The sequence below is a fragment of the Amblyomma mixtum genome, chromosome 8, assembly GCF_055824585.1.
Source record: "Amblyomma mixtum isolate Tamu chromosome 8, ASM5582458v1, whole genome shotgun sequence".
Taxonomy (NCBI): domain Eukaryota; kingdom Metazoa; phylum Arthropoda; class Arachnida; order Ixodida; family Ixodidae; genus Amblyomma; species Amblyomma mixtum.
In genome coordinates this window covers 57,159,160-57,183,705 of record NC_143019.1, presented here as the reverse complement: position 1 = coordinate 57,183,705, position 24,546 = coordinate 57,159,160, and the positions used below count along the sequence as shown (strand labels likewise).

The following is a 24,546-nucleotide window of genomic DNA, read 5'->3' as shown; positions in this document are numbered from 1 at the left end:
GTACACACTAAAAGGCAGGACAGACAGTATGGAACGTGTAGCACTCCAAGTTTGATAGACACATGGGAAGTTCAACTAGCATTTTAGCTGCCGTGGTTCATAAGGTAAACTGCCTCACATGAGCAAAAAATTGCACTATACCTATATACCGTTCGAGCTGCAGAGGCTGCGATCACAGACCGCTTCTTAGAACACAACGCACTTCTTGCATTTAAAATCGGCTGTTGGAAGAAAGAGAACAACTTCATTTAAAGGGCCAGTCTACTGAATTTTATCGACCATATTTTCTTTGTGGCAACCGAGAGCTCTTTACTCAAATTACCGTTTAGCCAGCTGTGGTGCCACGGAGTGCGGTAGAACATTTTAAAAAAGAATTTATTAATCTGGGAACACATCTGTATGAGATGGTAGTCTCATCTGGCAACCATCTGGATTTCCGCCGCGCGGCGACAAACATGGCGGCGCCCGTCGAAGCCGGACCTCTCGCTTCGGACTGAATTCTCGTTGTTGCTGCCTTTTCAGTGCGTTCACTGGACATAAATGGGGCGCCTGTCTTTCGCTTCGTCTCATCTCGCCTATAAGAAAACATTTAAGAGATAAATCTGCTTTATTTTAATGATTAGAGTGACGATTCTGCCGCTCCTAGGCTTAAGTGGAGAGTCGGTTTGTTTATAGCAATGGTTCCCGTCCTGACGACCAGATGGCGCCACTATAGGCTGAGTTTATTTTTGCGTCTCTGCTAACATACGCTGAACTAAAAGTGGGAATGTGCCTGCGTTTTGCGTACGTGTAACTATAAATATTCATGTGATTTACAGAAAAAGCGGGCGGTACGCCTTGTACAGTTTACTAGAACAAAACGTGCGTTACTCTGACATTGGGGCATACAAATGGTACGTAGTATATTCACTTCTGCTTCTACAAAAAAAGACTACCACTTTCTTGAACAAAATGAACGTTTGGGGTCGCCACCATGCTTTTTTACGCGACTTTTAACGCCGAAATAAAATATCAATTCCTGCCTAAACCGGGCGCAGACCCCTCGTTATTGCTGTTATAGGGTGCCAACTACCAGAATATGCCATTATTTATACACTCATCTCGGCGAGTAGACTGACCCTTTAAAGCCTGATCTTACTTTTCCCAGAGAACCTGTGTGTAGAATCATCATGGACACTATAAAGTAGTTTATGTTTATTCGGGTTTAACGTCCCAAAGCAAAGGCTATGCGGGACGCCGTAGTGAAGGGCTCCGAAAATTTTGACCGCTTGAGGTTCTTTTGCGTGCAATGACATCGCACAGCACACAGGTCTGTAGAATTTCGCCTTCATCGAAATTCGGCCGCCGCGGCCGGGATCGAACCCGCGTCTTTCGGGCCAGCAGCCGAGCGCCGTAGCCACTGAGCCACCGCGGCGGGGCGATACTACAAAATAGGAGAGCAGGGAAGATCCCATCCGATTAGGCGTACCACCCTATTTTGTACCCACTTTGAAAACGTGATCTGAAATGCAACCTCAGCAGTTTGCTTAAAAACAGCAGATAAGAGCGCCCTAATACAGATATGCCGCTAGTCGGGCATCCTTTATTAGTTTCTAATGAGAGCCCGCCTGGCTGACCCGCGTGCACAGGTCACGCGAAGCCATGAGGTCATCGCAAGGCCAGCTGCGCCGGTTTCTGCGTATTCAGTAGTTGCGCTCTACAATTCCATGCAGTGCGGTTTTACGTGCTGGGCCGCATGTAAAAGCAAACGAGGGGTGAGTGGTTTCGTCTTCACTAGCTGGTGCCACAAGGCCTTATTGGGGTTGTTATAGTTAGCGGAAGCTGATACTTTGATCGACTCGTTGCGAAAAACACAACTCTTAAGGTACGACAGAAAGAGCAGTCTATGAACTTAAACATCCTACGTGAATGCAAAACAAAACTTTATTTTCGCCGCGCGAATATCTCATCCTCCACTTCATCAAAGTAAGTCAATTAAACCTTTCTTGTGTGGCTTGCGGCCTCGCTGTCCATCTTCCTTCCTCTTTGTGTGCAGTGAACTGTTATTACCTGTGAGGTCTATCTGCGGTAGTTTTCACTGGACATAATCTTCACCATAACGCCAGCTCATGTCCTTACTCAAACTTCCTTATCGCATGTTTGTCCAGCCTCAAACTGAACAAACTTGTTTGTTATGGGCTTTGCCGCTCGTTTCTATGCTCCAAATTTACAGGTAGAGTCCAACTTCTTTTTACCAAAACAATTTATAACGCAACACTGCATACAACGAAGCAATTACGATTCCTCTTGGAAGCTAGATCTTCACGGGCAATAACGAACCTACAGCCATAACGAAGTAATCGCCGGACCCCTTCAGCTCAGTTATAGCGATTTTCCACATAAGTCTCTATGTAGGATGCCACACTCTCAATGCTGCTCAAGTCCCAGACTGCTTTCCTAAGCGCAGCAGTGCTAACACTACTCAGCTGCTGTTAGCTGCTTTGGGCAGATACTTCATTTCTGCCTGCTGCTCAGCAAGCCTCTACAGCCAGCAGACCACCACAGTGACACGACAAGAAGTTACAACATTGCGCTTTACGCGTGTACCTCGATGTTTGTCAACTTTGTTGCGCTTTTTTTCCTGGCGTCAGCGACGCTCACACAATCTGTCAGATGGCCAGGCGCTGCACAGAACTAAACAAGCAGGGCGTAGGCCGGGAAAAGGACCCCGCTTCACCGGGGGACCCCGAGTAAACACGACCCTGCATCATCCCGTTCATCGGTCTCTCTTCAGCATAAGCACCGTGCACGCGAGAAGCACGCTCCTGTCCCCTCTTGCATGTGTACGCAGCTGGGGGGAAAGTGAGTGTTCGTGATCAGCTCCACAAATTGTATTAGGCGAGAGGGGCCGAACTTGCTCTGGAGGACGGTCTTTAGTTCCGCCTCAGTGGCGCCGGACGCGCTTCGGTGAGCGGCCACGTGCAGACTGGTCAGCGTCGTCGTTTTCGCGTTCCTGTTTCTAATTTTGTAAGATAAGGGGATTGCGGAAGCGGCAATTAAGTCAGCGACAAGGGTCCGGACACAGGCAGGAAGTCCTGCTGCTTTTTCGCGGCTTTCTATTTTCAGGTGTGTATATTTAATCGCCACATCGTTTCGTTACCACGACAGTGCAGGAACACGTTTTCCTTGCTTCCTCCACGCATCACTGAGTGGTTGGAGAATGGGTATTGCAAGGTCAAGTTTGTACAGTAGCCTGCCTTTAACGCTTTACTCATAGTCCCTTCACCTTATACGACGAGGCGCGAATTTTTTCATTCAGCGGTTCGGTGTGTTCTCCAGCAAAAGAAAACAAGGCGAATTCACGGTGGCCCGTACATCTTGTATCTGTACTTTCTGGAGAACTTCTTCCTTTGAATAATATTCGGGACAGTTTTCTGTAAGTTCAAAATCGAGTTGCCGGTGCGAAACGTTGCACAACGATACAAATGTGAGTGCAAGCACTACGAGGACCTTCATTAAGTATTGTCTCCTGGGGTGCGAAACATATGCAAAGCATTGGCGCCAATGAAAATCCTGTGAGGGCTGAGCAACAAAACAACCCTGTCAGCGTTCCTAACAACACAGGGATGCAATGCATTAGCGAGCCGTATATACACTGAAGAAGTTAACAGGCTGCCTTTCGAAGAGCAACGTGCCCAGTGTCAGACTGAATTGCATGCAGTTCACTGCTATCTTCTGTTTATTCAGCTGTTTCAATCTTCGTCCCCTTTATATCATCATCATAATCGTCAGCCTGACTACGCCCAATGCAGGGCAAAGGCCTCTCCCATGTCTCTCCAATTTACCTTGCCCTTTGGCTAAGGTTCTAGCGTTGAACGTTGCCAAGTTCAGTTTCCAATGGCGGCCTGTCCGGAGCCAGAGATTCTTAGCACCCTCCGTTGCGTCACTGGTCTTACCGTGGCCTTGTTCAGTTGCTCCGCAGCCGCTGGGGACTGAGGGCCGAGGGTTAATTGGGTTAATATCTATCTTTATTATTGCTCATGTGCGCGCGTGCTTGCGCGAGTGATACTTGGCATGTATGTCCAGTTTTCGCCAAGTAAAATGTGTATGGTCGAGTAAATGTTTAGCTATTATGCCCGAGCGGCGACTCCTTTGTATGGAGCAAAGTGGCCAACAGGTCAAGGCTAAATGCATGCGCATGAAGCGCGCGCACCTTGGCCCATCCTCTGCTAGGCTGTTCCTTGTTGCGGATGCCGCCCCACACTAGCGCACTTCAGACGAACTGGCAGCAGCATGCGCACGCGAACATATTCGTTGGTAAATTTTAAAAATTTTAAAATAGGCCAAACACGCTTAATCGTGAGGTAAGCCAAAGCATTTGGCGTGGCCAACAAGGGAAATTTGCAAGATATGAATAGCAACACTCGCTTAAATCCTTTTTTTTTTCCGAGACCGGGGATTAAGACGGTCGCTTTCTTAATCACAAGCAGTGCTTTCGCGCATTTGGGTGTTAAGCCACGACTATTTCGAAATAAATAGACTTCGCATGTTTAAAGCCCTTCCAGCCCGCTTTAAACTTGAAGGGCTGTGCTCGCGCCTATCGCGTGAATGCTCGCAGCGCGGCGCTTCCAATGCAAGAGTCGAACCCGCGGTTCCTGTTGAACAGTTTAACGCACCTTGCATGATTTAGCCCATGGAATAGGTGACGTTCTCGCCAAATAATATTAAATCAAAATGAATCTATAAATCTAGTTTTTCTTCCGTCATGCACAGCACATGTTCCTCTTAAGGGTAATTTGTCAATTTAAATTGATGAACAGTGAGAAAATGAAAGTCGGCGTAAGGGCAACGTGGGTATGACGTGAGCAGAACCTAACTCGCGCTGGGTGCGCTTAAAAAAGATGAGCAGAGAAGCGCCCGCCCTTTCACATTTTACACTCCGCAAAGTGAGCATCATTTCCAGAGGGCCCCGCCACCACGCCGCATTCGGTTCGCTCCGCCCACCCTTTGCGCCAGTACATCGCATATAAAAAAAAAATGTATCTCACGGTCGGCGTTGAGCTTAACTTACGCCATCGCTATAGCGCTCACAATAGAGGTCGTTGTAGTACCCGCATCCCTCCCTCCATCCAAGCTGCAGAAAAGGAAGAACCAATCCGTCTCGCACCACTTAAAACGTCGGCGGTAACAGCCTGAACCCATCTCGAAACGGCAGCAGCCATAATTTGGAGTCAACCGAAGCTCCCCCTCTCTGGCCGCGCTGGACGCGTCATATTTAAAAGTTCTCTCGCCAGTTCCCATCGAGCCTCCCGGTCCACCCCTGCGCCCTTTGAAAACGGCACCGCATGTCGGAGTGCTTAAAACGCCTTTCAAAGTTTCCCCTTATTTTTCGTGTCGGCTATAACAGCGTTGCGTTCGCTGTGACCCGCTTGATTCAGTTGCCGGTTCATGTATTGGGGTTACCTTCTACGTTGTGTTCGTCCCTTTAATTCTCTGATGCAGTTCCTTTGTGCTGCCCACGTGACCGCTGGTGTCAAGCTCTTTCAGCAGTGGCACCGTCACCGACAGCGATGCCTCACTGGATATGAATTTTGGCTGTCCAGAATCAGCTCGCTTTGTTTTAAACGCCGCCTGATGGTTTAGTTTACGATTCCGAAGTACTCCGCTGCAGCGCTCGCCGTAAACCAGATGTATCTATCACAAGCTATACGTTTGTGATGATGCAAATGGTGAACGCTATCATACGCAGCGCAAACATGCTAAACCTGGAATCTTTCATGGGCGGTTCCTGCTTGGCGAACTCGCACTTGGGGTTCCTTTCGTGGTTCACGAGCTGCTTCAGCATTGTGGGGCCGCATCGGGGTGCGGATTAGGTGGCCTCTTTATATCGTTTCTGGCTCGAACGCTTTGGTGGGCCCGAAATGCCCCTGCTGCTTCGGCTTGTTTGAGCTATTCAACTATCCCTTTTCTCAAATTTTTTCGGCGGATAAGACGACGAACTGCGCACGAGACGTGAGGCTCGGGCTATATACACGCATTGGTCCCGTGACCGCGCGAAATTTTTTTATGCGAACGGAACCAACACTACCATGTGTTTGCCAGGAACCTTCGCCTCAACAGCTAGCCCTGCAAAAAAAAAATAATAAATACAGGGACAGATAATTGTCTGATGTGTTGGCAATGCGATAGCACTAGAAACTGGTTTTGCCTTTTCCAGTACTGACGCCACTTCCAGCCTGGTGACGTCATTTCCCTCCAGCGAGTCGAATTTTATGACCAGCAAGGCATCTTTCCTCCCACGCTGAGGATTTTATTGTTGTCGCACTAAAACGGACTGATTACCTCTATGCGATCTTCAAGCGGAAAACAGATCTGTGAGCCTTAGGTGTTGAGCTTTGTCATTTGATCATAAATTTTCGGGTGTTCATCCTTCCTGTCTAAGTATACCACTTTAATTTTTTTATACTTCTAAGGAACCCAACATAGTGTTTGTCTGAGTATTCAAATAACCATGTATACTCGTCCAACCCAGCGCTCATAACCGCGCGCAGTTCTTTTCTCCGTCGTTCTAATAACCGCATAAACAACCCCTGCAGCGCAGCATACATGTAGTAGGAAATCAGTAAGAACTTACCGCGCGTTAAGCCAAGGCTACCTTTCATAGAATTGGGCATCAAAAGCGCAGCTCTGAGTATTTTTCCGATCTGTTACTTTAAGGAGTGTCCTAATGACGATAGAAATCTAGTTTCTTACAATTATCTGTGAAAATGTCTACTTCTTATATAAATTGTGTATTGTTGCAACAAGTCTATTACCCATATACCATTACGGTAGACGAAATCGTTATTCGAAGGGATACACAGTTGGAACATACCGAACATCCGGCTGTTAAAAAATTATTTCTACCCCTCAAGAGGAGGACAACCTCATGCGCAGTTTTAAAAATCTAAGCATGTGTGAGTGTGCACGCAAGCGTGTATATGTGCAAACTACAACCTATTTTTAACGACCCTCCTCATAACCACTGTGGGCAGTTGTATGCTTGGAGCATGCGGCACGCCCCAGCAATACACGAGAACTAGCGATTTGCGGACGAAAAACCCTTCTATACGTCCACTGTAGCTTCGCTTCTGCTGTTCGCTGCTTTTAACCGCCTTCGGTAGGCCTCTCATTCTCAAAAAATGCCCTCCTGATCGAAAATAGCTCCAATGTGAGTAGACAAAAAGGCAAAGTTAACTGGTACACGGCTAGGCAGGATGGACGGTGTTGGTTGCTTCGCCCACTGGTGCCCTGAGACGAATTTAAAACCGACTGTCTTAAGTGAGCCGCTCCTTGCAGATGAAAATTGCAGGGCGTGCCCGTTAGCTGCAAGCAGAACACTCCCCAGCTCTTCCTTTTTCATGTCACGTTATAGAAAATAAAAAAAAAATAACAGAGGGCAGATGTTTTTCCTAATGACGCTTTCAATCACGTCTGCCTGCACGAGGTTGCGATGCCACACGCGTGTCAGCAGCTCTTCCCGTAACGGCCTTGTGTGCTTCTCGAACCGTGATGCTGCTTTCGCACTTACGCTACGTGGTTGGGCGCGCAATATGCGCGTTGCGCATCGTCGAGACTAGCACACATGTATCCAACACAATACAACGCTACTTGCAAACAATGCGGCGAGATAGCCGGATATGACCACATTTTATGGAGCTGCAAAAAGGCGCCGCCACCGGCGGACCTACTACCAGTCCCTTCTCTAGAGCGGTGGGAGGCTATACTGGCCAGCTCAGACCCGTTGACGCAAGTCCGGGCCACTGAGTGGGCTCACAAGGTCGCCAAGAGCCATGGGCTCGAAGCCACCTAGTATAATGCCCACTAGGGCTCAGTGCTGACAATAAACGTTTTCCAATCCAATGCGCATCAATCTTTTTCGTCGCAGTATTCCGAGGCACAGTTCCGTCACGTGTTGACGCGTGTTGCCGAGGGTATACATGCACCAGACCGATAGCAACGGGTGTTGCCAGCTGCGATTATCCAAACACACGCATGGTACACGCGAGAATCCACTCAGAGATTCGTCGTCGTGCCGGCGTAGAAGAGGCTATGCGAATGTCACCCTCCGCACACATGCTTACTCAAAATTACCTGTAGGGAAAGAAGTTATAATGTCGGTGCGTGCTTCCTAAACAGAGGAGTTGCAAAGGAGTCGGGCCTGTGCCACCGGTTAATATTCGTAGAGAGCCCTTTATGTCACAGCGATAAGAAGGACGCACAGCCTTGATCAAAAGTCTTCAGGCCGAATGCTTTTAACTTCAGCCGCATAATGGAGCCATTACGGCACTACTAGAGACCGAAGGACCTTGAAATCCAAGCAGACGGTTTCTTGTTGTGGTAGAGAAGCTTCCTGCTTGACTTCTGTCTTGAATTATTCGCTACATGGAAGATTCTAGGAACATTCATTTCCCTGCAGCTGAACGTTGTGGCCAGGGAACTTTTGTCAGGAGGGGAGGTGCACAGGTGCCGTCAAAAGTAAATGGAAGGCAATATTCTCGAAATAAATTAACCATTGTTCCCCCAATTCATGCATCCTTGAATAAGTATGTGCAGCCTAATTGTGATTTTATGAATTGCACTGTGCACCAACAAGCATGGACCATTATGCTTTAGATTTAAAGAAACTAAATTTTTTTTTGACAAAGTTGCCTTCCATTTACTTTTGACGGCGAGTGTACATCACTTTCATAAGTTGCACGATCTAAAATGACGCCAGTAAAAGTAATACATGCAGAAACATCTTTTTTCAGCACTGCCGAGGCAAAAACAAGGATTCATTATGCGTGTATCCTTGTTTGCTGGTCACGATGCAAGATCAACTCGAGAACAACTCATGAGTAGCTATTTACAGACAGAACATTCTCCAAGAATTTCAGAACGAGTGGGCAGCTCTGTGATGAAAGTCGCTACAGGTGCGACACGTGCGACATTTCCTGAGAACACATGCTAGCAATTTCTAAGCTAATGCGGCGATAAGTTATGCATTAAAATCTGGTTAACTAGAACGGCGTTAATTCTGACAGGTGCATAAATCAGGCACATCGTCCATTCGCGATAAACGTGTGTACTATTTTATGCTGTGGAGCACTCATTTTTTGAGAGAAACTTGCGGCGCTTTGGTCAACTCGGACACAGGTAGGCGCTTCCATGTGCACAATGCTCCTCAGGTGCAGTGATGATGGTGAGTTAGCGACCCAAAGTCTCATCCCTATGACACGAGTACAGCTATGCCCGACCGAAGTGTAGAGGCACTTATCATTAGTCCAGTAGTAGTAGTAGTAAAAGACTTTTAATCGACCATAATTTATAGGCCGAGCATGTCGACCGCCTGGGCGACCAGAAGCCGCTGTTCTTCTTCCCCTTCAGCGCCAAGCCAGTCGAGCCAGGTGGTGATGGATAGAGAGGGTGGGGGGAAGGAACCCGACTGCTGAGCAGCCGGGCAATAGAAGAGGCAATGGGCTAGGTCCGCATAGATACAGGGGCAGTTGGGACAGGAAGGGTCCGATCGATAGCGATAGAGGAAGAGGCGGGACGGGGTGATAACTGCATTCATCTGAATGTGCCGAAGAAGGCGAGACTCCGGCACCGTGAGTGATGGATGAGGAAGAGGGTAAAGGCGTTTGTCGAGGCGGAGCTCAAGGTAGACCTCTTTTATGGTGCGGTGAAGGGTGAGTCTCCCACCGTCCTCCGAGGGCTTGGGCCAGGGGATCAACGGTGCCCGGAAAAGTGTGTCGCGGGCGAGCTGATGGGCCAGCTCATTGCCGTCAATCCCTGAATGCCCAGGAACCCAGCGGAGGAAAACGATGGAGGGCTGCAGTGCGGAGACCGCTCGTTCGACCTCCTGTTGGAGAGAAGGGGTCAGGGTGCGTTCCTGTATGTGGTGTATAGCGGCTTGTGAGTCTGAATAGACTGTGTACTCTTGGAGAGAGGGAAGGGGAGCAAATGACTGGAGGGCATGCGCTATGGCGAGGACCTCGAGGGACAATGCCCAGACCCACCGATGCCGCCACCGCGGGGCCTGCTCCAACCACGTCGACAGCTGTCTCTCAAACGGGTACGTTCAACGCCGCCCACGCAACCGAGCACATTCCTGCCGCACTGCACGCCTTAAGCGACGCTGGGAGCACCGGATCGACGGCCGCGGCGCAGCCGGCAGCGTTCGTCGTCGGCGCAGCGTCCACAGCTAGCCAACTCCACGCTCTAAGGGACGCCAAGAGCTTCGGGGCCATAGACGCGTCGCAGCCTACGCTTCCTTCACTCAGACTCAACGCTCTCGAGACTGCCCTTGTGGGCCTCTACAAGGCAGCTCTCAACCTCCCTATCACTACCTCTACCACTAAGCTCTTTGCCACAGGCCTCTTCCATCCTCTTCGTTCTCAAGATACGACTGCATTGTGTTTTGTTTTGCCTGCGCTCTGCCATTTTCTTTCTTGTCGTTCTTGCGAGTCGCAGGCCTTGCCGTAATCTTCTCCATGTTTTCGCGAAACGCGTATTTGTTGAAGCCAAAGCTTCACTACAGGACCTCGTGCTTCGATCGCCGGGTGCCTAGTTTTGACCTACAGCTGAGTTAGAGTTCAAACCCCGAAAAAGAGAAAAAGAAATTTTAAAAAAAATTTAGATCCCGCTTCCGTGGCTCATTTATTTTCCTGCCTATAATGCCTTTGTCTAGCAATACCAAGCTTTATGGTCCTGCATGCGTTTACCCTCTGTGGAGCTGTAATTTGCGAAAGGAAATAATAAAGGGCTACAACGATAAACTGAAAGGGTACAAAACGTCGTCAGTCAGGCGATGGTACATGGGAGGCAGGCAGGATAATTATGAAAAAGAAAATGAAGGAGACGAAAAAAAAAATTCACAACCATCAGATTACGATCCACTGCCCTTCATGAAACGGGGAACTTGCAGACAGGTGAAGGAAAAGAAAGGAAAAAATAGACTACGCGGAGCGTTTCATTATGCTGCACGCGAAGAAAAAAAGGCGCTAGGTCCGAGTCTATTGACCGGGCTACCCCATGCCGCTCATTCACAGGTGCCATCCCACTACTGCTCAGCGCGGGAGTTTTTGCCTGCTGCGTTTCCGCCCTGGGCCGGTCCACTCCTCCTTAGGCGACCTGGCCACCCCGGGTTCCCCTGGGGTCGCCATATCGGCGCCCAGCTTAGCGCGGACACCCGATCAACATGGGCCAACATGGGGAAGGGCTCCCAGCCTCAACCCGTCCTCTAGCGCCGGCCTCCAAGCAGCTGGATTACAGGGGCCCGCCACAACCCCCGGCGATGGCGGCCTTTAAACTGCGGGGTTTTATATTTACCAATGGCATATTATTGTCGCCACACAGGTTCCTGATGCGAAAATTCGACATATTGCTGTATTAGGACCATTTTTCAGAATTTGTGAATACGATAACACGAGTGATATGCAAATCCTGCACAATTAAGGAGTAGTACGTGCGCTCCATCTGGGGAGCATCACGCAAGTCTTATAAAGTTACCTTATGGACTCCGAGACCCGCTAAAAAAATTTCCATGCACGTCTCGTGTTCCATTTGCACTCAAACTACATCCTGCCACCCCTTCTTCTTCCCCTCTGGACATGTTGCGGTGAAGGGGCCGGACCCAGAGGGCGCGTCTCCAGGGTTCTGGCACTCTCTCCCTTTCCTCAATATGGCAGTCATGTTTGATGTGTGGCCGGTCCAACAGGCGGCGACCGGACGTGGTCTGTGCAAGACGCGTGTGTTGGTTGACTAAATGGGTTTCTTGAAGCTCCCTGAAGCTGTTCACCATGTCCAGGGCCAGAAGTCTCTGGTTGGACGTAGCGACCGCGAGGTCAAGAGCCCACTTGATGACTTTCCGTTGAATTACCTCCAGTTGGTCGTTCGTTGGTTTTTGGTGGAAGGAAAATGGCGTAGTATCTGTCTCGCATATCGGTGGACACCTGAAACACGCTCTAAGGTAGGCGATAAAGGAGGGATTGAGAGAAGAAAGGAAGAAAGAGCCGCCGCGGTGGCTCAGTGGTTAGAGCGCTCGGCTACTGATCCGGAGTATCCGGGTTTGAATCCGACCGCGGCGGCCGGGTTTCGATGGAGACGGAACGCAAAAGGCGCCCGTGTGCTTTGCGACGTGAGTGCACGTTAAAGACCCCCAGGCGGTCGAAATCATTTCGGAGCCCTCCACTAGGGCACCTCCAGTTGCTCATCATCGTGTTTGCGCAGGTGCAAGCAGGGTGTCGAATAGAGGATTTTACTCCTTACGAAAGCATGGGCAGGCTGCAGTGCATCCGTGCTTCGTAATCCGCCAGCTTGTTCGAGACCCAGTGGATCATGCGGCCCACCTAGGGTGGTATTCTCCCGGTGTCGCCTTTTGCGACATGTCGCAGTCGCACTTCGCTGATTGGCTCGAGCCGCGGTGACGGCGGCGTGACAACACGGATCCGCCTTCCTGCTACGTCGTCGTGACGTCGCCCCAATTTACTACGCTTAGTCGAACAACGGAATGCGCTGAAGCGATTCGCGCGGGCGACGGGCTACCGTTAGCGTACGAACGCAATCGGCAGTTGCGGCTTTTGCGCCCTTGGCGTGAAAACATGGCGACGTCCTTTCAAGCGAGAGCCGCCCGCTTCAGCCAATTCAGCAGTCCTTGCGATTCCGGTCGGCATGTTTACCGGCAACTACTGGTGTTGTTACTTTTCGCTATGACTTACCTTGCTTCGACGATAAAGTTTAAGCTGCAATTCAGCCTAGTTTTTTAGATACGCTCTCGATTCTGGAGCACGCAAGCCTAATGGCACCTCCAGCTACACTGCTACCGTCTGCAACTGCCCGAAACGCAGCCGAAACCTAGCACAACCGTCCGGAACGAAAGAAAAATAGATTTGGAGCTTTTTCGCGGTGTTTTATAGACTTAAATGAAGTAAAGCGAGTTTATATTAAATTTGCAAATGTTTTTTTGAACATTAGACGTCATGTGATGGCAAATATTCTTGCTATAAAAGATACCAAACTACTGCTGCTAGTGAATCAGCAGTGGTAAATTGTCGCTTCTCGGAGTGAATGAATGCACCGCAGACGAAAGTGCCGGCGGCTTTTTCCGTTTCTTCGAGCATCTGTAAGCACTTTTTTAGGCCCAGCCCATATGCGACATGTCGCAAAAGGCGACACCGGCAGAATACCACCCCTAATGTCCCACCATGCGAAGTTTGGCTAGTGTGGTGTCGGCCCTGCGTTGGTGGTGTATGAAGAGGCCAACAACGTGGGTCTCCTTGGCCTCCCGGATCAGCCCCGATGAGAGACTGAGCTCTTAAGTCCGCGTAACTTGATTTGGGCCCCCAGTCACCAGGGCCTCCACGGAAACAAACAAGCTGATCAGGCCGCCCGCGCACTCCCTCCTCGGGCTATTTCTCTGTCCTTGGAACCCTATTCTCTATCAGACAATATGGCCCTTACATTCAAACACATCACCGGTTCCTACGAGGAATCGGCGCTACCGCCTTCGTGTAAGGGTCTGGATCGCGCTGACGAGTGCCTCCTCATTAAAATTCTCACCGACACTGTACTGTAGCCGGCGGTGCTTAATCATTTCAACACATCCTTTGATGGCGCGTGCCAGTTCCGTGGGGAGGTGGCTTACACTTTCCACATGATATGGGCGTGCCAATCAAACCCATCTGTCCCCCTCAACCCCAACCATACCAGAGGGGACTGGGAGGCTGTCCTGCTCGGCTGTCAAGACCTCAAGGTCCAAGAGGCCTTGGTTCAACGGACGCGGGCGGCGTTGCTTTCCAGAGAGGCCCTGGAATAGGGGCTCCACCTAGTATTGTGAGGGGAAGGGGCCAATAGGGCCTTACCCCAATCACCTCTCGGTAATTATTTAATAATTGATAAATGTTTTTCACCACAGCCACCTCTTCCCCTCGCGGAGAATTACTGGACAGGCTCGAGTTTTTTGTTCTCGGTGGAAACGTTTCAGTGGAGAAAAAAATTTTCGTGGATGCTAAAGCTTAGTCTTTAAGAGTGGGACGCGACAGCGTGTTGCAGCGTTGCCAAGGGGCCCACGGAACGCCATCGCCCGTTCGGCGCGACGCCTTTCCCGAAGGAAAGGAAACGGCGCCTGTCTCTCATATCTCGGTGGACACCTGAACCGCGCTGTAAGGGAAGGAAAATGAAATGAAAACTGGTTTTAAGGAAAGGAAACGACTCATGTCTCTCTCGTATCTCGGTGGACAACCGAACCGCGCCGTAAGGCCTTAAGGAAAATGAAATGAAAATTGTTTTTAAGGAAATGAAATACGCCTGCGTGTGATATCTCGGTGTAGACCCGAAAGGAATGGACACCCCAGTACATGTCTCCAAATCCCCCTTCTAAGTCAACACCCCTATTCACTAGAGGCGTCTTTGTTCATTCCAAACCATCGAGCTGGCGTGGTGGAGTGGTTAGCGTGCTCGCCTCGCACTCCGGACGCCCTGGTTCGATTCCCCAACTCAACTAATTTCTTACTGTTTTGTTTCTTAATTAATGCATCTGGGATTTCTCTCTCACGGCAAACGCCGCCGACGCCGATGATGACACCGGCTTTTCTGCGACACGGGGCAATAAACGCTTTCGCGTAAAAAGGCGCCCCTCTGATCTTCGATTTAGTGCACGTTAAATATTCCCACTGGTAAAAATTCTAACGCAGCCCTCCCCCACGGCACCGCTTTCGCTCATCCTTCTTTCACTTCCTCGTTCACCTCCATCCCTCACGGAGCGGTTGAGGCGCCCACCGTTGAATACAGTCACTGCGTCTTTCCTTTCCTGAAAAAAAGAGTTACTGTAGCGAAAAAATTAGGCAGCGGCTTCATCATCATCATCATCATCATCAGCCTTACTACACCCACTGCAGGTCAAAGGCCTCTCCCATGGCTCTCCAATTAACCGTGTCCTTTGCCAGTTGCGGCCACCGTATCCCCGCAAACTTCTTAATCTCATCCGCTCACCTAACTTTCTGCCATCCCCTGCTACGCTTGCCTTCTCTTGGAATCCCCTCCGTTACCCTTATGGACCAGTGGTTATCTTGCCTTCGCATTACATGCCCTGCCCAAGCTCATTTCTTCCTCTTGATTTCGACTAGGATGTTTTAACCCGCGTTTGTTCCCTCACCCGTTCCGCCACTTCTGATCTCTTAACGTCCGACCTATCATTTTTCTTCCCATAGCTCGCTGCGTTGTCCTCAGCTTAACCTGAACCCTCTTTGTTAGCCTCCACGTTTCTGCCTCATAGGTGAGTGCCGGTAACATACAGCTGTTGTATACTTTTCTCCTGAGGGATATTGGGAAACTGCCATTCATGATCTGAGAGAACCTGCCATATGCGCTCCACCCCATTCTTATTCTTATAGTTATTTCCCTCTCATGATCCGGATCAGCGGTCACTACCTGTCCTAAGTAGCATATTGTCTTACTACTTCCAGCACCTCGCCACCATTTCCGAGCTGCTGTTTCCTTGCTAGGCTGTTGAACATTACTTTGGTTTTCTGCATGTTAATTTTTGGTTTTGGTTTATGGGGTTTAACGTCCCAAAGCGACTAAGGCTATGAGAGACCTCGTAGTGGAGGGCTCCGGATATTTCGACCACCTGGGGTTCTTTAACGTGCACTGACATCGCACAGTGCACGGCCCCACTAGAATTTCTCCTCCAAAGAAATGCAACCGCCGCGGCCGGGATCGAGCCCGCGTCTTTCGGCTCAGTAGCCGAGCACCGTAACCACTGAGCCACCGCGGCGGCACATGTTAATTTTTAGCCCTACCGTTCTGCTTTGCCTGTCTAACTGATTGATCATGCTTTGCAGTTCTTGTCCTGAGTGGCTTAGTAAGGCAATGTCATCAGCGAATCGCAAATTACTCAGGTATTCTCCATTAACTCTTATCCCCAACTCTTCACATTTCAGGCCCCCGAATACCTCCTGTAAGCAGGCGGTGAATAGCATTGGCGAGATCGTGTCTCCCTGCCTGACACCTTTCAGTATTGAAATTTTATTGCTGACTTTATGGAGAACTATAGTAGCTGTGCAATCGTTATAAATATCTTCCAATATTTTCACATAACTCTCCTCCACACCCTGATTCCGCAATGCCTGCATGACAGCTGAGGTTTCCAGTGAGTCAAATGCTTTCTCGTAATCAACGAAGGCTATATGTAGGTGTTGGTTATATTCTGCGCATTTCTCTATCACCTGATTGATAGTGTGAATGTGGTCGATTGTAGAGTATCCTTTACGAAAGCCTGCCTGATCATTTGGTTGACTGAAGTCTAAGGTTGTCCTGGCTCTATTAGCGATTACCTTAGTAAATACTTTGTAGGCAACGGACAGTAAGTTATTCGGTCTGTAATTCTTCAAGTCCCTGACGTCCCCTTTCTTATGAATTAAGAGAATGTTAGCGTTTTTTCAAGCTTCTGGTACTCTCGAGGTCACAAGGCATCGCGTATACAGGGTGGATAGTTTTTCTAACACAATCTCGCCTCCGTCCTTCAACAAATCTGCTGTTACCTGATCCTCACCAGCTGCTTTTCCCCTTTGCATTGTTCCTAAGGCTTTCTTTACTTTCTCCTTCGTTACTGGCGGGATGTCCCATTGCTGTGCTCGACTGCATCTCTCAGTAACTTGATGATTACATTCGCTACTGTACAGTTTTGTGTAGAACTCTTCGGCTACTTTAACTATCTTATCCATATTGCTAATGACATTGCCCTCTTTGTCTTTTAGCGCATACATCTGGTTTTTACCTATGCCCAGTTTTCTCTTCAATGATTTTAGGCTACTTCTGCTCCTTATAGCATGCTCGATTTTCTCCATGTTAAACTTTCTTATGTCGGCTACCTTGCGCTTATTTATTAACTTCGATAGCTCTGCTAGTTCTATCCTGTCTGTGGAATTAGACGTTCTCATGCTTTGGCGTTTCTTAATCAGATCTTTAGTCTCCTGAGATAGCTTGCTGGTATTCTGTGGAACCATCCTACCACCGACTTCTGCGACGCACTCTGTAACGATAGCTGTGAGACTATCATTCATTGTTTCAACACTATGGTCGTCTTCTTCAGTTAAAGCGGAAAATCTGTTCTGCAGCGACATTCTGAATTCTTCTACCTTCCCACTTATTGCTAACTCGTTAATAGCCTTCCGCTTCACTAGTTTCCTCCGTTCCCTCTTCAAATGTAAGCTAATACGAGACCTTTCCATTTTGTGGTCACTACAACGGACCTTACCGAGGACCTCCACATCCTCTACGATGCCAGGGTGAGCGCACAGTATGAAGTCTATTTCATTTTTGGTTTGGTTTATGGTTTATTGGGTTTAACGTCCCAAAGCGACTAAGGCTATGACAGACGCCGTAGTGGAGGGCTCCGGAAATTTCGACCACCTGGGGTTCTTTAACGTGCACGGACATCGCACAGTACACGGGCCTCTAGAATTTCTCCTCCAAAGAAATTCTAGCCGCCGCGGCCGGGATCGAACCCGCGTCTTTTGGGTCAGCAGCCAAACACCATAACCACTGAGCCACCGCGGCGGCTATTTCATTTTTTTTTTCATTTTTAGTCTCACCATTGGGGCTCTTCCACGTCCACTTCCTGTTTGCTCGTTTCCGGAAGAAGGTATTCATGATCCGTAAATTATTTCTATCTGCGAACTCTACTAATAAATCTCCCCTACTACAATAGTCACCTACCGCCTGGTCTCCAGCCTGCTTTTTACCTACCTTCGCATTAAAGTCGCCAATCAGTGCAGTGTGGCAGTGGCTTAGCTCTGGTTAAGCCTGGATATACAAGCGAAAAGCTTCAGTTATGCTTAGTTTGACGGCCGTCCACACACTGCCTGTACGGAGGCGGAGGAGGAGGCGGAAATCGGCGCGGCTCAAATCTCTGCTTCTCCCGTAACCGAGAGTAGAGTAAGCATGAAATGGTTTACGGGCATAACACATTGGTTGTAGATGGTACTAGTCAAAATCTTGAAATGGGTCTAGTGTTCACCACACCACACCACACATACTGTGCAGCAGTCCATGTGGACGCAATCGTTTCCTGTGAGTGTCTGGGGAATCTCTTCCGCCCTGCCTCGTCAGCTGTATCCGGTTTCTGTTTGCCTTTCATCTTTGTAATCGTTGTTTTCATTCCTCAGTTATTTGTACCACCTTGAATATGTGACACTGGTGACGTCACCACTGGATTATGTCACATATAACTTATGACGAAGTAATGAGAAATTACTAATTAGTGACTAATTACTGATTAATGACTAAATACTAATCAACTGCTAATTAATGACGCTTAAGCTTCCCCTTTTGGAGTGGAACACTACAGCGTGTTGTAGCGCTGCCAGGCAGTCCACGGAACGCCACCACCCGTTCGGCGCGATGCCTTGCCCTTTGAACGCAAGGCTTTTTGAGGGTAGGAAATGGAGCAGTAATTCTCTGTCATTCCGGTGGACACCCGAACCGCACCGTACACGAAGGGAAGAACGCCACCACCCGTTCTGTGCGAAGCTACCGGCGCTTGTATGCCGGTCCTGTAGCAGGGCTTAGAGAGTCTCGTTAAATCTCGTGCGGTGCCCGGATGCTCTCGTTTGAGTGCCCGGATGAGTGGAATTCAGTGCCCGGATGTTGGCTCTCGGTCTCGGCGTGACGTCACCACACTGCCGACAACGGGAACTAGTAAAAGCATTTCATGCTTAATTTAAATAATATCCATGACTGGGAGTCGAAAACCACTATAGGCTATCGCCGCAGCCAACACGCCTCGTGTCAAACTGCACCACACTCTCGCGCTGTGCACTGGAAATCGTCGTCTTCATCAACTTCCATCTTCTCCGTCCCACGGCTCTGCCTGCTCACTGTGGTCTTCTATACGTAGCACAAATCCGTGATCTCGTTCCGATTCGAATGTAGTAAACATTCTCTGTGGTTTTTTTAATGTCACTGTGTGCGTGTACTAAGCTGTGCTTTTCTTTTACGAGGTGGGGATGGCAGCCCAAAGATTAGTTATTGCCCTGTAAATATCTCGCCACAAAGCAACCAATGGTGATAGATATTCTATTCAAGAAAATAAAATTTGTTGATGGAGTACGGTGACCTTTTTTTGGGGAAGAGGGGGATGGGGGGGGGGGGGGCAATATTTTTGCTGTTTGGTTAACTGAGACATTTCCGCCAATCCTGCGAAATGAATTAGGGAGTTTTTGCTATATGTCATATATAATATAATGTAACGGAAGCGTGCCAGTCTTATACTGAAAGCCGATCTTTCCTGAAGCGCACCATCCAGTTGTCCAGCTGTCATCGGTGGCTGCCCGCTTAAAAATGTCACAACATAGATCTTGAAGCTTTAGGCAAAGGCTTCTGAGCACTTATGAAAGAAACTGATGCTTTCTGGAAATCTCTCATCTAAATTAAAAACTGAGAACTATTGATGATTATGATTGGAAGTCCAGCTCTCATTCAAGCCACATTTGAGCATCTATCCGCCGACGAAAGTTGAGCGCATGATTCCGTCAGCAGTAGCAGCACTACAGAGCCAGGGAGTGGAATGTTAGAAGGGCGACTGACACGATGAAGAACATGCAAGCGCGTTGTTCATCACTGCTTGCTCTGAGTTATGATCTGGGGTTCCGATCCCTCACGGATGATCGTTGCGAAGGCGAAAGACCATGACGCCGTCTGGTGGCGTTGTGCCTGACATCGCGTGAAGGCATAAAAAAAACTGCTCGGGGGGGAATAGTGGAGGACGAAGACACCACTGAAACGTGCCAGGGCTGGGCTGGTTTTTGGCTATGGAAGCTCTTTGGACGGAAGGCTACTTTGTTTACTTCTCTCATGAAATACTCGCTTGTTTTCTTTTTGCTCGATTGCTTATTCGCCTGATAAATGGTGACAGTTTGATACGACCCACGTTGCTAGCTCTCCTTCTTCGTCCGGAACACGACAAATTGTGTCACATCTGAAGTTAGCATCCGGAAATAATTGGGGAACCGCAGGAATGATATTTCCTCAGTCATGCGTTCTAGCTTTGTGAGGCAGAATGCCGAGTTAGTTGCGGTCCGTCAGCGTTCCATTTTCTGATGCAGTCTTTGTCGACAGCGCAGGGAGCACATTAGAGAGTTTTAGTATAGCGTATGAGCCCTTACGTACGCTATACGCAAGCATTTAGCGAGAGGTTACTGTGAAAGTCGCAAGGGCACTTTTAGTTGCCGTACAACCGCCCGAACGCAACGATAGCTAAGGCCGCAGTGGCGCCATCTGGTGTTACAATGTAAACATTTTGTGTCGTATTTTTCACGCTTAGCCAAGGCATTGGCCAAGCTGATCCAAGTCGTATCACGTAGATAGCCGCTTGCATGGCGTCCCCGCTGAGTCGCACACTGCGCAGTCAAGGCAGGGCCTAGCTTTTTAACATTTTTTTTAGGTAACCGAACCGAGCAACGTTTTTTAAGAACGTCATGGTACATACTAGCATTCTTTCGGACCCCTACTGCCCTACAGCCGAAACGGCTACTTTTGGCAAGGCTATGAATACCTTGGCATAAAAATCCAAATCAAGCCAATCCACTGTCGGCGGTGTTTTGTTAGGGTTAGGAACGGCGGAATCGTTACACAAAATCCAAAATAGGGCAAGTTTATTACTCATTCGTTCTGCTGTCGGCGAGAGGAGCCAAAGCGAATATCACACATTCCATTTAGGGCAATGAATATTGCCTAAAAACCCAATAACATGGCATTTTCTCTTCGAAGCGGGCGACGTGGGCGCCGCCATGTTGACAACGCTATTTTTCCTGGCGCACGCAAGAGCACGTACGCTAAACTCGAAAAATAGCGTACGTAACGCGAACGTACGTAAGACATCGGTTTGAAATAGCGTTTGGCGCATGCGCAGTACGACTGACGCTATTTTATAGCGTACGCTATGCCTTTGCGTATGTCTACGTACGCTATACTAAAACTCTCTATTATTAAGCACACGTTCCAACAGGGACTTACTCGTGGCTCGTGGAACTTGTCAGTAAATGTGCGTTGTTGACGCTGTAAAAGTAATCAGAGTGCACTCCCTACATCAGTGTTAGCACCCGTCTGTCCCCTTTCCGTTCGCTCTTTTTCTTTAACAAAGGCAACAGCTGCGACTAGCCGACAAGCAAGACAGTAGGCGAAGCTTATTGGCTTCGAGTGACCTGTGCAAACGCCAATGTGCATGCTTAGAGCACTCTAGCGGTGTGATGCAGGAAGAAATAAAGTTATGTCTCAGTGCCCAGCTTTTCTCGAGCATGTAATGCGGGTCTCTCGAGAGCACAGCGCGATAACTTCTGGTTCCACATAAGAGACCCCTTCACAACTTTCTAAACATCGGGGTATTCTCAGGAGCTTCGGAATGTCTCTCCTAAAGCGTAACACAAAAACAGGCAGGGACGTGAATAAACTTCTTGCTGACTATATTGAGGTAAACTTCACTTTTTGCTGCAAGAAAAGGGGTGATAAAGGTTCACAATGTTATTGACAAACTGGCGTTTTGCAGGTGTTTACTAAGCGAAATATAGCGGCCTTGTTCACAGCATCAGCCAGGTTGTAGGGAAGTGCACAGGAGTACAAAATATAATTTGATGCTGGCGAAACATGTGCAGTCATGTTGGATTTCCGCAGTGAGGGTGTGCAAGAGGTGTATGCAAAAGTGGTGAAAGATATGTACCGAGACTGCACGGTGTGGGACCAAATTAAAACGGTTTGTTTACCGCTGCTATACCGTCTCTGGCTGCCTGCCGACGACCTACGAGCGGCAGTTGAAAGCGACTGGGGATGCTGTGAACGGATGCCATCACTGGCACCGAGCTTTTCTACTAAATGTCCAGTAGTGTGGGTGCTGTCAGCCCGTGTCTCGCTACTAACCCCTGGATTCAGCTCCTTTGTTCACCAAGATGGACATGAGGGCAGGCCAGAGTACAAAGTCAGCGGAAGACTGCGCACGAGACAGTATAAAGCGATATAAAACGTCTTACGCGGTAAAGTAAGATTTCGTCCATTCTTCATCTCTATTTGGCGGAGGTCGGCCTTGTTTCATGGCGGTCAGTAAGGTGCCATTCACGCTATGGAGCGTGTCAACGCGATGTTTGCTCCGGCCTGTCGAGTAGTAGAGGTCGTGCATATTAGCATTCCTCTGCTATTGCATCAAACGGAAGCGTCTTCGGCATGCAGCGTCCCAACAATGAAGTCGACAAAAACAGTACAGCGTCCTTCAAAAATTAGTTTTTACATAACGTGGCCTCACTTTACGGGCACCGCGATGTAGTCGTGACGACGTCCGCAGACGGAATGAGGGGAAAGGGAAGGCGGTTGGTGGGTATAGGGAGCATGTAGGGAATACTGGGGGAAAGCGGTACTCGTTGTTTAGCGCCAGGAACCTGCGAGCTCGATCCCCTTTTCTGCTGCTCTGCGGAGTGAAAGGATCAAACCAAACGTATTAAAGCCTCTTCCACTTTCTTCTAACATTTCAGCGTAAATAATTTTTTTTTTTGGAAGGGGGGGGGGGGGGGCGAGGGGGAGTTGGTAACGAAGGCGTGGAGGCATTGATCAATGGAGCTTCATTCTTGTAGGACACCTGTAACAACTATTCGCTCAATTAAATCAGATTCAGAGTAAGATTAGAGTAAATTAGTTCTACAGAGGCAACTGTAAGAAGTTTATAAATTAGCTACTCGCTTTAATGCATGCTCGCTTCGTGCCTGATGACGTAAACAATCAGAAATCAAGCGAAGGATGCTGCATTATTAATGCCATATTTTGCAGTGATATATTTTTTTATTTTCTGAAGTATCCTGTTCTCTACCTCGCACGCATTCGCAGAGCGTGGTATCGTAAAGAGATAACAAACCAAAACTACGCGCTCCATGGAGAGACGGCTTCACGCACATGAGGGGGCGGCCTTCACATGCTCTATACGTGCAGGCTCTCTGCAGCATGTGCAGGCTAGCCAGCCAGCTGCTTAGCATTCCCTCTCTCAGATATGAAGGGAAAGACGGCGAAAAGACACTACGCTGCGTCAGTTTCGTAAAAAAGCAGTAAAACTGTCAATACTACGCACTTCGTGGAGTGAAAAATAAGCTTCTAACAAGAGTCACCGTAAAGGCCCCACAGCACAGAGGACGGGGAAGGAAGAGTTTGAGGTGCGTGTAGCTGGAACTATGGCCAGGCGCCTTGAGTGTCAAGGCACAGCAGTGTTTGCCGCACAAACCGAAGCAAGGAGCCGTCGGAGATGAGCGACTGCCCGAAGAGCCGCGATTGCTTTCTACTATTCAATTCAATTCAATTCAGTTTATTTTGCATTTTTTACAACAGTACAAAAATGCGAGGGCAAGCAACAAAAAGCTGCTGATTAGCAGCTTGACGAAGGTTGCTGCCCCTGTATTTGGCAGGTTGAAGGGCGTGAACATACAGCTTTTCATTGAAACAATTAAAGATATGTGGATTAAAAGCAGAGTAGATCACTTATACATATCTTGTAGACATTCTCATTGGACACAATCAAGCTTACTATTCATAGGCGTACATGGGAAAATAATACAAGCAATAAGACACAACTAATAAGACTATTGGACATACATTAGTGCGTATGTTACACACTGCAATGCTCACTTTTTGGTTGCAGTTGGTGTGTGCATGAAGTTTATTTACCACAAAGAAAAAATTGATACATGAGATGTGGTAGGGAAGGCGGGAGAAAAGCTACACATTTGTAGCTTGACTATAGCCCCACCTCCCAATAACTGACAGCGGACGCTTTGACAAAGGTGAGTAGCACAGATTAACGCAACAATATCACGACTTCGAAGCTAGTTTGCAAACAATAGACATCAAAATGCAAACAACTGTATTACATAAGGGATTGGAATAAACAGGGAAGTATTAGCAAGCATTATACAAAAAGTGAATAGAAGTCAAATTTGGAAAGTGCGCGCAATTTCTCTATTGTGAGGTAGTATTTATTTAAAATCTGTGGAATGCTAGACTGAACCATCTGGAATGCATAATTTGTGCGAGATCTCCGAACATGCCACAGTTCTGTGTGCCTCATTAAGCGTTAAGATGTGTTACTTTTCAAATCTCCCAATGCTGTGAGAGTAATGTGTGCCTTTACAGATTTCAGATTTAAGTGTTGACAGTAGCTTAAAGTCATGCAGGTTCTGTAATTTCACGATTTTGAGTTTAGTGAATAATGGAGATCCACAACGACCTCAAGGAGTTAACATTCGCTTATCATCCCATGGTTCAAGAATCGTTTTCAAGTGCAGACCTCACTACAGCATGGCCGGCGTATACCGGCTGTCGCTGAATTCCGCGTCATATTGACCCTAACCTAACCTAACCTAACCTAACCTAACCTAACCTAACCTAACCTAATTTGCTGTCAGATATTTTCTTGCTGAGTTGTAGTCCCTCTTTTTTCGTCTCTTTGTTAAGGGCGAGATGAGCACGCCCAATAGAATTTAGAAGTATCGTACACAGCAGCTTGTGTAGTCTAGCAAC

The 24,546-nt window shown here is 48.3% G+C and overlaps 1 protein-coding gene and 1 non-coding gene across 3 annotated transcripts in view; one reads left to right on the top strand and one right to left on the bottom strand.

The window, feature by feature from the left end:
* The window catches only part of LOC149332560 (MAP/microtubule affinity-regulating kinase 3-like), a 634,516-nt gene that overhangs the window by 206,277 nt on the left and 403,693 nt on the right, over positions 1–24,546 (top strand). The window lies entirely within an intron of this gene.
* LOC149332568 (signal recognition particle RNA) lies at positions 10,998–11,295 on the bottom strand. The gene has a single exon (XR_016285387.1).